We start from the raw sequence: 9,669 nt of genomic DNA, 5'->3' as shown, positions 1-9,669 counted from the left end.
GTTCTCACTGGAGCTTCCCGTTGCATAAAACTGGTGATATAAAAAAATACACAATAGTGATCTGACACACCCACATCAACAACGGAGGAATGTAGCCACGAAGGGGCCCAAGCCAGGGTCTCATTGTGCCGGTCCCAAGCCCGGATAAATACAGAGGGTTGTGTCAGGAAGGGCATCCGACGTAAAATCTTGCCAAATCAAATATGCGAATCAGACCTACAAAATCCATACCGGATCGGTCGAGGCCCGGGTTAACAAAGACCGCCATCGGTGCTGTTTACCGACAGGGTGCCGGTGGAAATTGGACTACTGTTGGTGAAAGAAGGAGAGGAGGAAGGCGGGTTCGTAGGGAGAGAGAGAAGAGGAAAGTCACTAGTGTTGGACTGAGAGTTGGGACTTTGAATGTTGGAACTATGACAGGAAAGGGTAGAGAGTTAGTGGACATGATGCAGAGGAGAAAGGTAGACATACTGTGTGTCCAGGAGACCAGGTGGAAAGGTAGCAAGGCTAGAAGTTTAGGAGCAGGGTTCAAGTTGTTCTATCATGGTGGAGATGGGAAGAGAAATGGAGTAGGAGTTATCCTAAAGGAGGAGTTTGTTAGGAGTGTTGTGGAGGTAAAAAGAGTGTCAGATAGAGTGATGAGTCTGAAGATAGAAATGGAGGGTGTCATGTTCAATGTTGTTAGTGGGTATGCCCCACAGGTAGGATGTGAGCTGGAAGAGAAGGAGAAGTTCTGGTTGGATCTTGATGAAGTGATGATGAGCATCCCTGGAAATGAGAGAGTTGTCATTGGTGCAGATTTCAATGGTCATGTTGGTGCAGGAAACCGAGGTGATGAGGAGGTGATGGGCAGGTTTGGTATCCAGGAGAGGAATGTAGAAGGACAGATGGTGGTTGATTTTGCAAAAAAGATGGAAATGGCGATAGTGAATACATTCTTTGAGAAGAGACAGGAACATAGAGTGACCTATAAGAGTGGAGGTAGAAGCACACAGATAGACTACATCTTGTGTAGACGGTGTAATCTGAAGGAGATCAGTGACTGTAAAGTAGTGGTTGGTGAGAGTGTTTCCAGACAGCACAGGATGGTGGTGTGTAGGATGACTCTGGTGGTGAAGAAGATGAAGAAAGAGAGGGCAAAGGCAGAGAAGAGGACAAACTGGTGGAAGCTGAAAAAAGAAGATTGTTGCATGACTTTTAAGAAACAGTTGAAACAGGCTCTGGGTGGTCAGGAGGTACTCCCAGATGACTGGATAACTACAGCTAATGTGATCAGGGAGACAGGTAGGAGTGTACTTGGTGTGTCATCAGGAAAGAGAGTTGATAAGGAGACTTGGTGGTGGAATGAGGAGGTGCAGGAGTGTATACGGAGTAAGAGACTAGCTAAGAAGAAGTGGGACACTGAGAGGACTGAGGAGAGTAGACAGGAGTACAGGGAGATGCAGCGTAAGGTGAAAGTAGAGGTGTCAAAGGCCAAACAAAGAGCTTATGATGACTTGTACGCTAGGTTGGGTAGTAAGGAGGGAGAGACTGACCTGTACAGATTAGCAAGGCAGAGAGATCGAGATGGGAAGGACATGCAGCAGGTTAGGGTGATCAAGGATAGGAATGGTAATGTGGTGACAGGTGTCAGTGGTGTAATGGAAAGATGGAAAGAATACTTTGAAGAGTTGATGAATGAAGAGAATGAGAGAGAACAAAGAGTAGAAGAGGTGACGGTTGTGGAGCAGGAAGTAAGAAAGATTAGTAAAGGTGAAGTGAGAGGGGCTTTGAAGAGGATGAAGAGTGGAAAGGCTCTTGGTCCTGATGATATACCTGTGGAGGTATGGAAGTGTCTAGGAGAGATGGCAGTGGAGTTTTTGACCGGGTTGTTCAACAGGATCTTAGGTGGTGAGAAGATGCCTGAGGAATGGAGGAGAAGTGTGATGGTGCCCATTTTTAAGAATAAGGGAGATGTGCAGAGTTGTGGTAACTACAGAGGAATAAAGCTGATGAGCCATACAATGAAGGTGTGGGAAAGAGTAGTGGAAGCCAGACTAAGAGCAGAAGTGAACATTTGTGAGCAGCAGTATGGTTTCATGCCAAGAAAGAGCACTACAGATGCAACATTTGCTTTGAGGATGTTGATAGAGAAGTACAGAGAAGGTCAGAGAGAGCTCCACTGTGTCTTTGTAGATCTGGAGAAAGCTTATGACAGAGTGCCCAGAGAGGAACTATGGTATTGTATGAGGAAGTCTGGAGTGACAGAGAAGTATGTCCGAGCAGTGCAGGACATGTATGAGGGCTGTAAGACAGTGGTGAGGTGTGCTGTAGGGGTGACAGAGGAGTTCAAGGTGGAGGTGGGATTACATCAGGGATCAGCTCTGAGCCCCTTCCTGTTTGCAATGGTGATGGACAGACTGACGGATGAGGTTAGACAGGAATCACCATGGACTATGATGTTTGCAGATGATATTGTGATTTGTAGTGAGAGCAGGGAACAGGTGGAGGTGGAGTTAGAGAGGTGGAGGTTTGCCCTGGAAAGGAGAGGAATGAAGGTTAGCCGCAGTAAGACAGAGTACATGTGTGTGAATGAGAGGAACCAGAGTGGAAGAGTGAGGTTACAGGGAGAAGAGATAAAGAAGGGGGAGGAGTTTAAGTATTTAGGGTCAACAGTACAGAGTAATGGAGAGTGTGGAAAAGAAGTGAAGAGGAGAGTGCAAGCAGGTTGGAATGGGTGGAGAAAAGTGTCAGGTGTGATGTGTGACAGAAGAGTTTCAGCACAAATGAAAGGAAAGGTGTACAAGACTGTGGTGAGACCAGCCATGTTGTTTGGACTAGAAACAGTGGGACTGAAGAAAAGACAGGAAGCAGAGCTGGAGGTAGCAGAGATGAAGATGCTGAGGTTCTCTTTGGGAGTGACCAGGATGGATAGGATCAGGAATGAATACATCAGAGGGACAGCACATGTTAGAGGTTTTGGAGATAAAGTCAGAGAGGCCAGACTGAGATGGTTTGGACATGTTCAGAGGAGAGACAGTGAATATATTGGTAGAAGGATGCTGAGTCTAGAGCTGCCAGGAAAGAGGTCTAGAGGAAGACCAAAGAGGAGGTTTATGGATGCAGTGAATGAAGACATGAAGGTGGCTGGTGTTAGAGTGGAGGATGCTGAAGACAGGCTTAGATGGAGGAAACTGATTCGCTGTGGTGACCTTTGAAGGGAAAAGCCGAAAGAAGAAGATTTGATTTTTAAAACATCAGTTTAATTACAGATCATTTAAAAGAGGGATACACAGATTCAAACACTCAGAAAAGTAGCAAAACACAGCTCACCATCACAAACAGAGCAAAGAACATCCTTAAAACACCACAATTTTTTAAAACAGGATAAACGATTAGTCAGTCTGAAGAATGAAAAGTCCAACTTCAGCCTGGAGCGGATATTTTTGCGTAGAACTAAAACCGCATCAGCAATCTGTTCACCTGCGATCTTCTGTTTCCTGCTGACGTGAATTGCAAGTTTGGCTTCACCAACAAGAAAATTCAACAGTAGCCACTTCTCTTTGGTGTCCTTCCTGTATCCAAATCCATAAATGAAACAACGTCTCGAAAAAACCACATCAAAAAGAGCAAACACAGACAATAAAAGAGTGAAGAGTTCTGAAAGCCTCTCACACTCATTAAAAACATGAAAAATCGTCTCCTTCAAGTCACAAAAAGGGCAACGGTCAGAAACATGAGGGGTTAAGAACAGAGATAAAAGAGTTAGAAGCTAGAGCACCATGTAGGATCCGCCACTGGAGATCCCCTGTTCTCTTCCTTATAGGAGCTTTGTAGAGAACTCTCCAATGCGGTCCAGCCTCTCCTCCACTGAAACGATCAGTCCACGCACAGGGAAGACGGTTCTGCAGCTTCGTCCTGTTCAAAACCTTCACACAGTTGATGTACAACGTCCTCCTGTCCGCACAGTGAAGCGTCAAGCTGTTGGGGTTGAAGGGCTGAAGCAGCTGTCCATCAAGATCACCCAAATCCGGGCTCAGCCACACCTCCGGATAGAGTCCATCACAGATAAGCGCAGCGGTCCCGCTGCAGTGTTGGACCAAAAGCCTCTTCTCCCTCGCATCCAGCCGTCCTCTCCAGCGGTCCAGGAGACGTTGTCCCATCCTGGCAGATTGAAGACCCAGTGCAGCACACAGAGAGGAGACGTCCGTCAGTTCGGGTCCTGCTGCAGTCACCAACTGATCCAGAGTCACAACTCCTGACTTGCGAAGGGTCAGCTGAAGTCCAGGGATCGTGTCATCATGAATGTCCAACCGCGCTCCAAACATCAAAGGCTCTTTTAAGAGCCAAAATGGAGAGGGAGAGCGATTTTGTTTCACGACATTAAAAAGGTGCCAAGACTTAAAGACACCCTGATAGAACGGAGGCAGCCCACGTACATTTAAAAACTTAGTATTCATTAAAAACAGAGCATCATCCAACCCCAGACCATTTACACGCTTAAAGATGCAGCTAGCCAACTCCCTCCACATCAGATCACTTGGGCCAGTCAAAAACCTCTGTAGGAACTGGATCCTGAAAGTGGCTGTCCTACTAGGTAGATCCACCAGGCCCTGTCCCCCCTCCTCCCTAGGAAGAAACAGCACTCCCTGTGGCACCCAGTGTAGACCGTCCCAAAAAAATTGACAAGCTTGGACTGAAGCTGAGACAGTAATCCAGAAGGGGGGTCTAGACACATCAACCGGTGCCAAAGCAGGGAAGCAACAAGGTTGTTGATGACCAATACCCTCCCCCTGAAAGACATTTGGGGGAGCAGCCATCGCCATTTATTCATCTTCCCCTCCAGTTTGTCAACAACATCTTCCTAGTTCTTTTTTGCCATGGTAGGACCACCCAGAAAAACCCTCAGGTACTTCAAACCCTCAGTCTGCCACGTCACATTCGAGGGGAGAGTCGGAAGACCTTCCTGCCACCTCCCCACGGCAAGTGCATCAGTCTTGTGCCAATTAACTCTGGCAGAGGATAATGTAGAAAAAGCATACATTATATCCACCAAAACATCCACATCAGCCTGATGTCTGACAAAAATAATAACATCATCAGCATAAGCTGATAAAACTATATTTCTATCAAACCTACGGATCTTATGGAGGAGGGGCTCCAGGGAGAGAGCGTAGAGCATGCCGGACAGTGCACAGCCCTGCCGTATACCTCTACCCACTCTAAAAGGAGCACACAGACTGCCGTTCACCTTCAGTACACTCTCAGCTCCAGCGTAGAAAGCTCCAAGTTTGGCAATGAAACCTGCGCTGAACTCAAACTTCTCCATGACTTTCCATAGGAAGCCGTGTTCAACGCGGTCAAAAGCTTTCTCTTGGTCTAGAGAAATCAGACCTGATCGCACCCCCAATAGCTCAGAGACCTCCAAAACATCTCTAATTAGAAAAACATTATCCACCATGAGCCGTCCCCGGACACAGTAGGTCTGGTCCCTGTGGATGACCTGCTCCATAGCATCCCTCAGCCGATTGGAGAAGGCCCTGGACAAAATCTTGTAGTCCACACACAGCAGAGAAACAGGCCGCCAGTTCTTAATGTCTTGCAGATTTCCTTTTTTTGGCAGGAGAGCAACAACAGCTCTACGACAGGACGTCGGCAGAAAGCCAGAAGACAGACAGTCATTAAACACCTCCAAGATGTCAGGAGCAAGAATGTCCCAGAAAGCCTTATAGAACTCCACAGAGAGGCCGTCAATCCCAGGAGCCTTCCTACCCTTCATACTCTGAAGGGCTGCATGTAGTTCGGGAAGTTGCAGAGGCCGGTCCAGCTGAGAGTTCATCTCCGCAGAGACTTGAGGCAGTCCACTGCAGAAGTCCTCCAACAGGCTGTCATCGCCAACGCACTCACTGGAGTAGAGCGAAGAGTAGAAGTCCACAGCCCTCTGTCTGATCTGTTCAGGTCCAAACAGCTCCTTTCCTGAGTCAGACAACAAGGAGTGTATCACCTTCTTCTGTCCATGCCTCTTCTCCAAACCAAAAAAGAAGCTAGAGGGAGCATCCATCTCAGTTACATCCTGAAATCGGGACCTGACCAGTGCCCCCTGGACTCTAGAGTCCAGCAGGCGCTCCAAGGTCAACTTTTTTGATTTGAGGAGGTCAATGTATCCACCATTGTCATTGGATCCACTTAAAGATTCCAAACCCACAATATCAGTCTCCAAGTCTTTAATAAACCGACAGTAATCACGCGTAGCATTGAGAGTGTACTGCTGGCACAAAAGCTTAATTTCACTTTTCCAACGGTCCCACCATTGCCTAAGAGAGCTAAAATCATTCTTCCTGTGTCTAAAAATATTCCAAAAAACCTAAAAGCATCTTTAAAATCAGCATCCAGTGACAAAACAGAATTAAAATGCCAATACGCACTTTTAGGTGAAAAAGCTCTTGCATAAAAATCACAAACAACAAGAGAATGATCAGTGAAAGCTACAGGATAAATATCACATGATTTAAAAACATTAAAATGATGCTTAAAACAATAAAAACGATCAAGACGGGCAAGAGACAATCTATTGCCATAAATACGGGACCAAGTATATTTCCGACAGTCTGCATGCATCCTTCTCCACACATCCACCAGGCCATGAGAGCAGACCAGCTGCCTCAGCACGTGCTGTGAGGCTGGATGAGGCTCTGTATGATTGCGGTCCAAAAACTCAGACTCTGTGCAATTAAAATCCCCCCCAAAAAATAAAAAGTCCTCCGAACTACAGCTATCCAATTTCTCATTCAGTCGTACAAAAAAGCTCTTCCTCTCAGCACCAATAGTAGGAGCATAGACATTCACTAAGAGCACAGAAAAACGCTCAAATACAGCTCTGACCAAAAAAGCTCTTCCTGCGATAAAATGCTCCACCTCTATAGAAACACGAACAAACCTCCTGGAGAACAAAAATCCCACCCCTCCACTAGCTGAGGTGTGATGGCTCAGAAAGACCTCACCATCCCACTCCCTAGTCCAGTCCACCTCCAAACTGGGATCACTGTGGGTCTCTTGAAGAAACAAAACATCAAGGTGTTTGGCTCTCATAGTTTCAAAGATCAGGGCCCTCTTTAAAGGTTCCCTAGCACCATTAACATTCAAACTCCCCACTTTGAAAGAATCCATCAGATATGAGGGGGGAAAGGCAAAAAATATAGAAAATAAACAGAATAACCAACCCATCATGAATTCAAATACCAAGTTGTTGTCGGACTTTTTGCATCTGTTTTCTCAGCCTGTAAATTTCCTGATGAGTCAGGTCAGACTCAGCCCTGTATTTGATGAGGTGCTTAGCAGACAAATAAAAAACCTTTAAGTCAGGGAAATAAGAAGGAATGTTCAGCTTCTTAAAGCCCTTGGTTTGTTGCAGAAAAAGCTTGAACATCTGAGCAGGATACAGCTTCATGTCCTGACCAGCAGACAGCAAAGAGCTGCCCTGAGACAGTACACTGCAGTCAGACCCGCATCCCTCACTGTCACTGCCCTCAGACGCAGCCGCCCCCTCCGCCCCCTCCAGGGCCACCAGTCTACTGGCTTTAACGCTGACATCCGCGGAGGCGGAGCTCCGCTTCCGCCGTTTCAGAGAGACCCCCGACTGCTCTGATCCACGCCCCTCAACGTCATCGGCTCCCCCTCCCACACACATAGCAACGGCACCCACCCCGGACTCCCCCACATCCGGCTCACAACACTCTGAGGGCTCTGGGCCCCCCTCCTCCACACACGCACCGTCAGGAACCTCACCACCAACCCCCAGTTCATCCATCACCTCAGTGACACCAACACTCACAATCCCCTCCACCGAAACATCTGCCTCTGTTGAGAGAATGCCCTCGGCATCCTGACTCACCTGTCCCTCCACCACACCGTCTCCGCTCACACCCTCCCCACTCACCGCGCTCTCTCCAGGCTCGCCCGCCTGCTGAGGTTCTTCTTCCACGGGCTCCACAGAAGCCGGTAGGTCCACGGGAGGACGCCCGACCAAAGGGGCCCGACGCGGCACGGGTATGGGGAGATCAGCGCTCTGCTCACTCTGAGCGTCCGCCACACCACCTGCCGCCGCAGCGGCCACGCCCCCCGGGGCTGAAACGGCGCGGTCCGGACAGGCTTTCACCAAATGCCCGTCAGCACCGCAACCAAAACACTTGAAAGTGGCGGAAGTAGCAAAAAGCACGTAATCATAATCATCCACACGGACCTTAAACACTGAGTTGAAGTCTTCCCCTTTATTATAAAGGATCATGAAGACCTGTCTGCAGTGAGACACGACGTGTTTCAGCAGCGGAGACTTACAGCCAGACAGAACCTTACGCACAGGTGACACCACCTTCCCGTGTTTGGACAACTCCCGTATCAGAAACTCGTCACTGATGAACGGGGGAACATTAGAGAGTGTGATCTTAGTCGCTGGCTGAGAGAGCGGCATGACAGGTTCAAACACGCCATTGATAGATATACCTTTCTCAACTAGCGTGTTCACCTGGTCAACCCTCTCCACAAACAAAACGACCGTGCCACTCATTCTGGCAGCAGATTTAACAGATGTATGCCCTATAACAGCACCCACGGCCAAAGCCACCTCCTCCACGCTGTGGAGAGAGCCGGTGCAAGTTTTAACTCCATGTTTTCTGGTAAGCGAAGTGAGAGCCATGGCGTCCAACACGCCACCAGCTCCACACCCACCACCAGAAACAAACCCTCCGAAACTCTCCCAAAAACCCAACAAACCCCCCAAAAAACCCAAAAAAATCCACTTAAACCTAATACCAACACCAATGTGAAAAAAGGAAAGAAAAGAAAGCAGAAAAAGACAAACAAAACCACAAACTCTTCAGCTCCTCCAACCACACTCCTGCCACACAGAAGAAGAAGAAGAAGAAGAAGAAAAAGAAGAAGAAGACACCCACATCAACAACAGAGGACACACTACATGACAGGCCGTGGGTTATGACCAAATCCAGAGTGTGCCCCCTGTTGTGAGTAGGCTGTGCGACATGCTGTATAAAATCCATCCATCCATCTTCTTGACCGCTGTGTCCCTTTCGGGGTCGCGGGGTGCCGGAGCCTATCCCGGCTACTGAAGGGCGAAGGCGGGGTTCACCCTGGACAGGATGCCAGTCTGTCGCAGGGCCTCAATCACACACCCATTTACTCTCACATTCACACCTAGGGGCAATTTAGAGTCATCAATGAACCTATGAAGCATGTTTTTGGACGGTGGGAGGAAGCCGGAGTCCCCGGTGAAAACCCACGCATGCACGGGGAGAACATGCAAACTCCACACAGAAAGGTCCCAGCCGGGATTCGAACCGGGGCCTTCTCGCTGTGAGGCGAGAGCGCTAACCACTTGCGCCACCGTGCAGCCCCTGTATAAAATCCATACAATGTAAAAGGTTAAGAAATTCATTTGCAACAGCATCACCATCAGTGTCAACATGTAAATTAAAATCACCAGTCAATACAATTCTATTATATTTGGAATGTATAAATGATAAAAATTCAGAGAATTCTTGAATAAAACTGGAGGGAGGTTTTGGTGGTCTGTAGACAGTTATAGGGGTATGCCAAAATATCGATATTGCGATATATCGCGATATTTAGTCCTGCGATCGATTCTCGATGGGTTCTCACCAAGTATCGATATTATAT

Source organism: Oryzias melastigma, linkage group LG11 (assembly GCF_002922805.2).
Source record: "Oryzias melastigma strain HK-1 linkage group LG11, ASM292280v2, whole genome shotgun sequence".
Lineage (NCBI taxonomy): Eukaryota > Metazoa > Chordata > Actinopteri > Beloniformes > Adrianichthyidae > Oryzias > Oryzias melastigma.
This window is presented reverse-complemented; position numbering follows the sequence as displayed.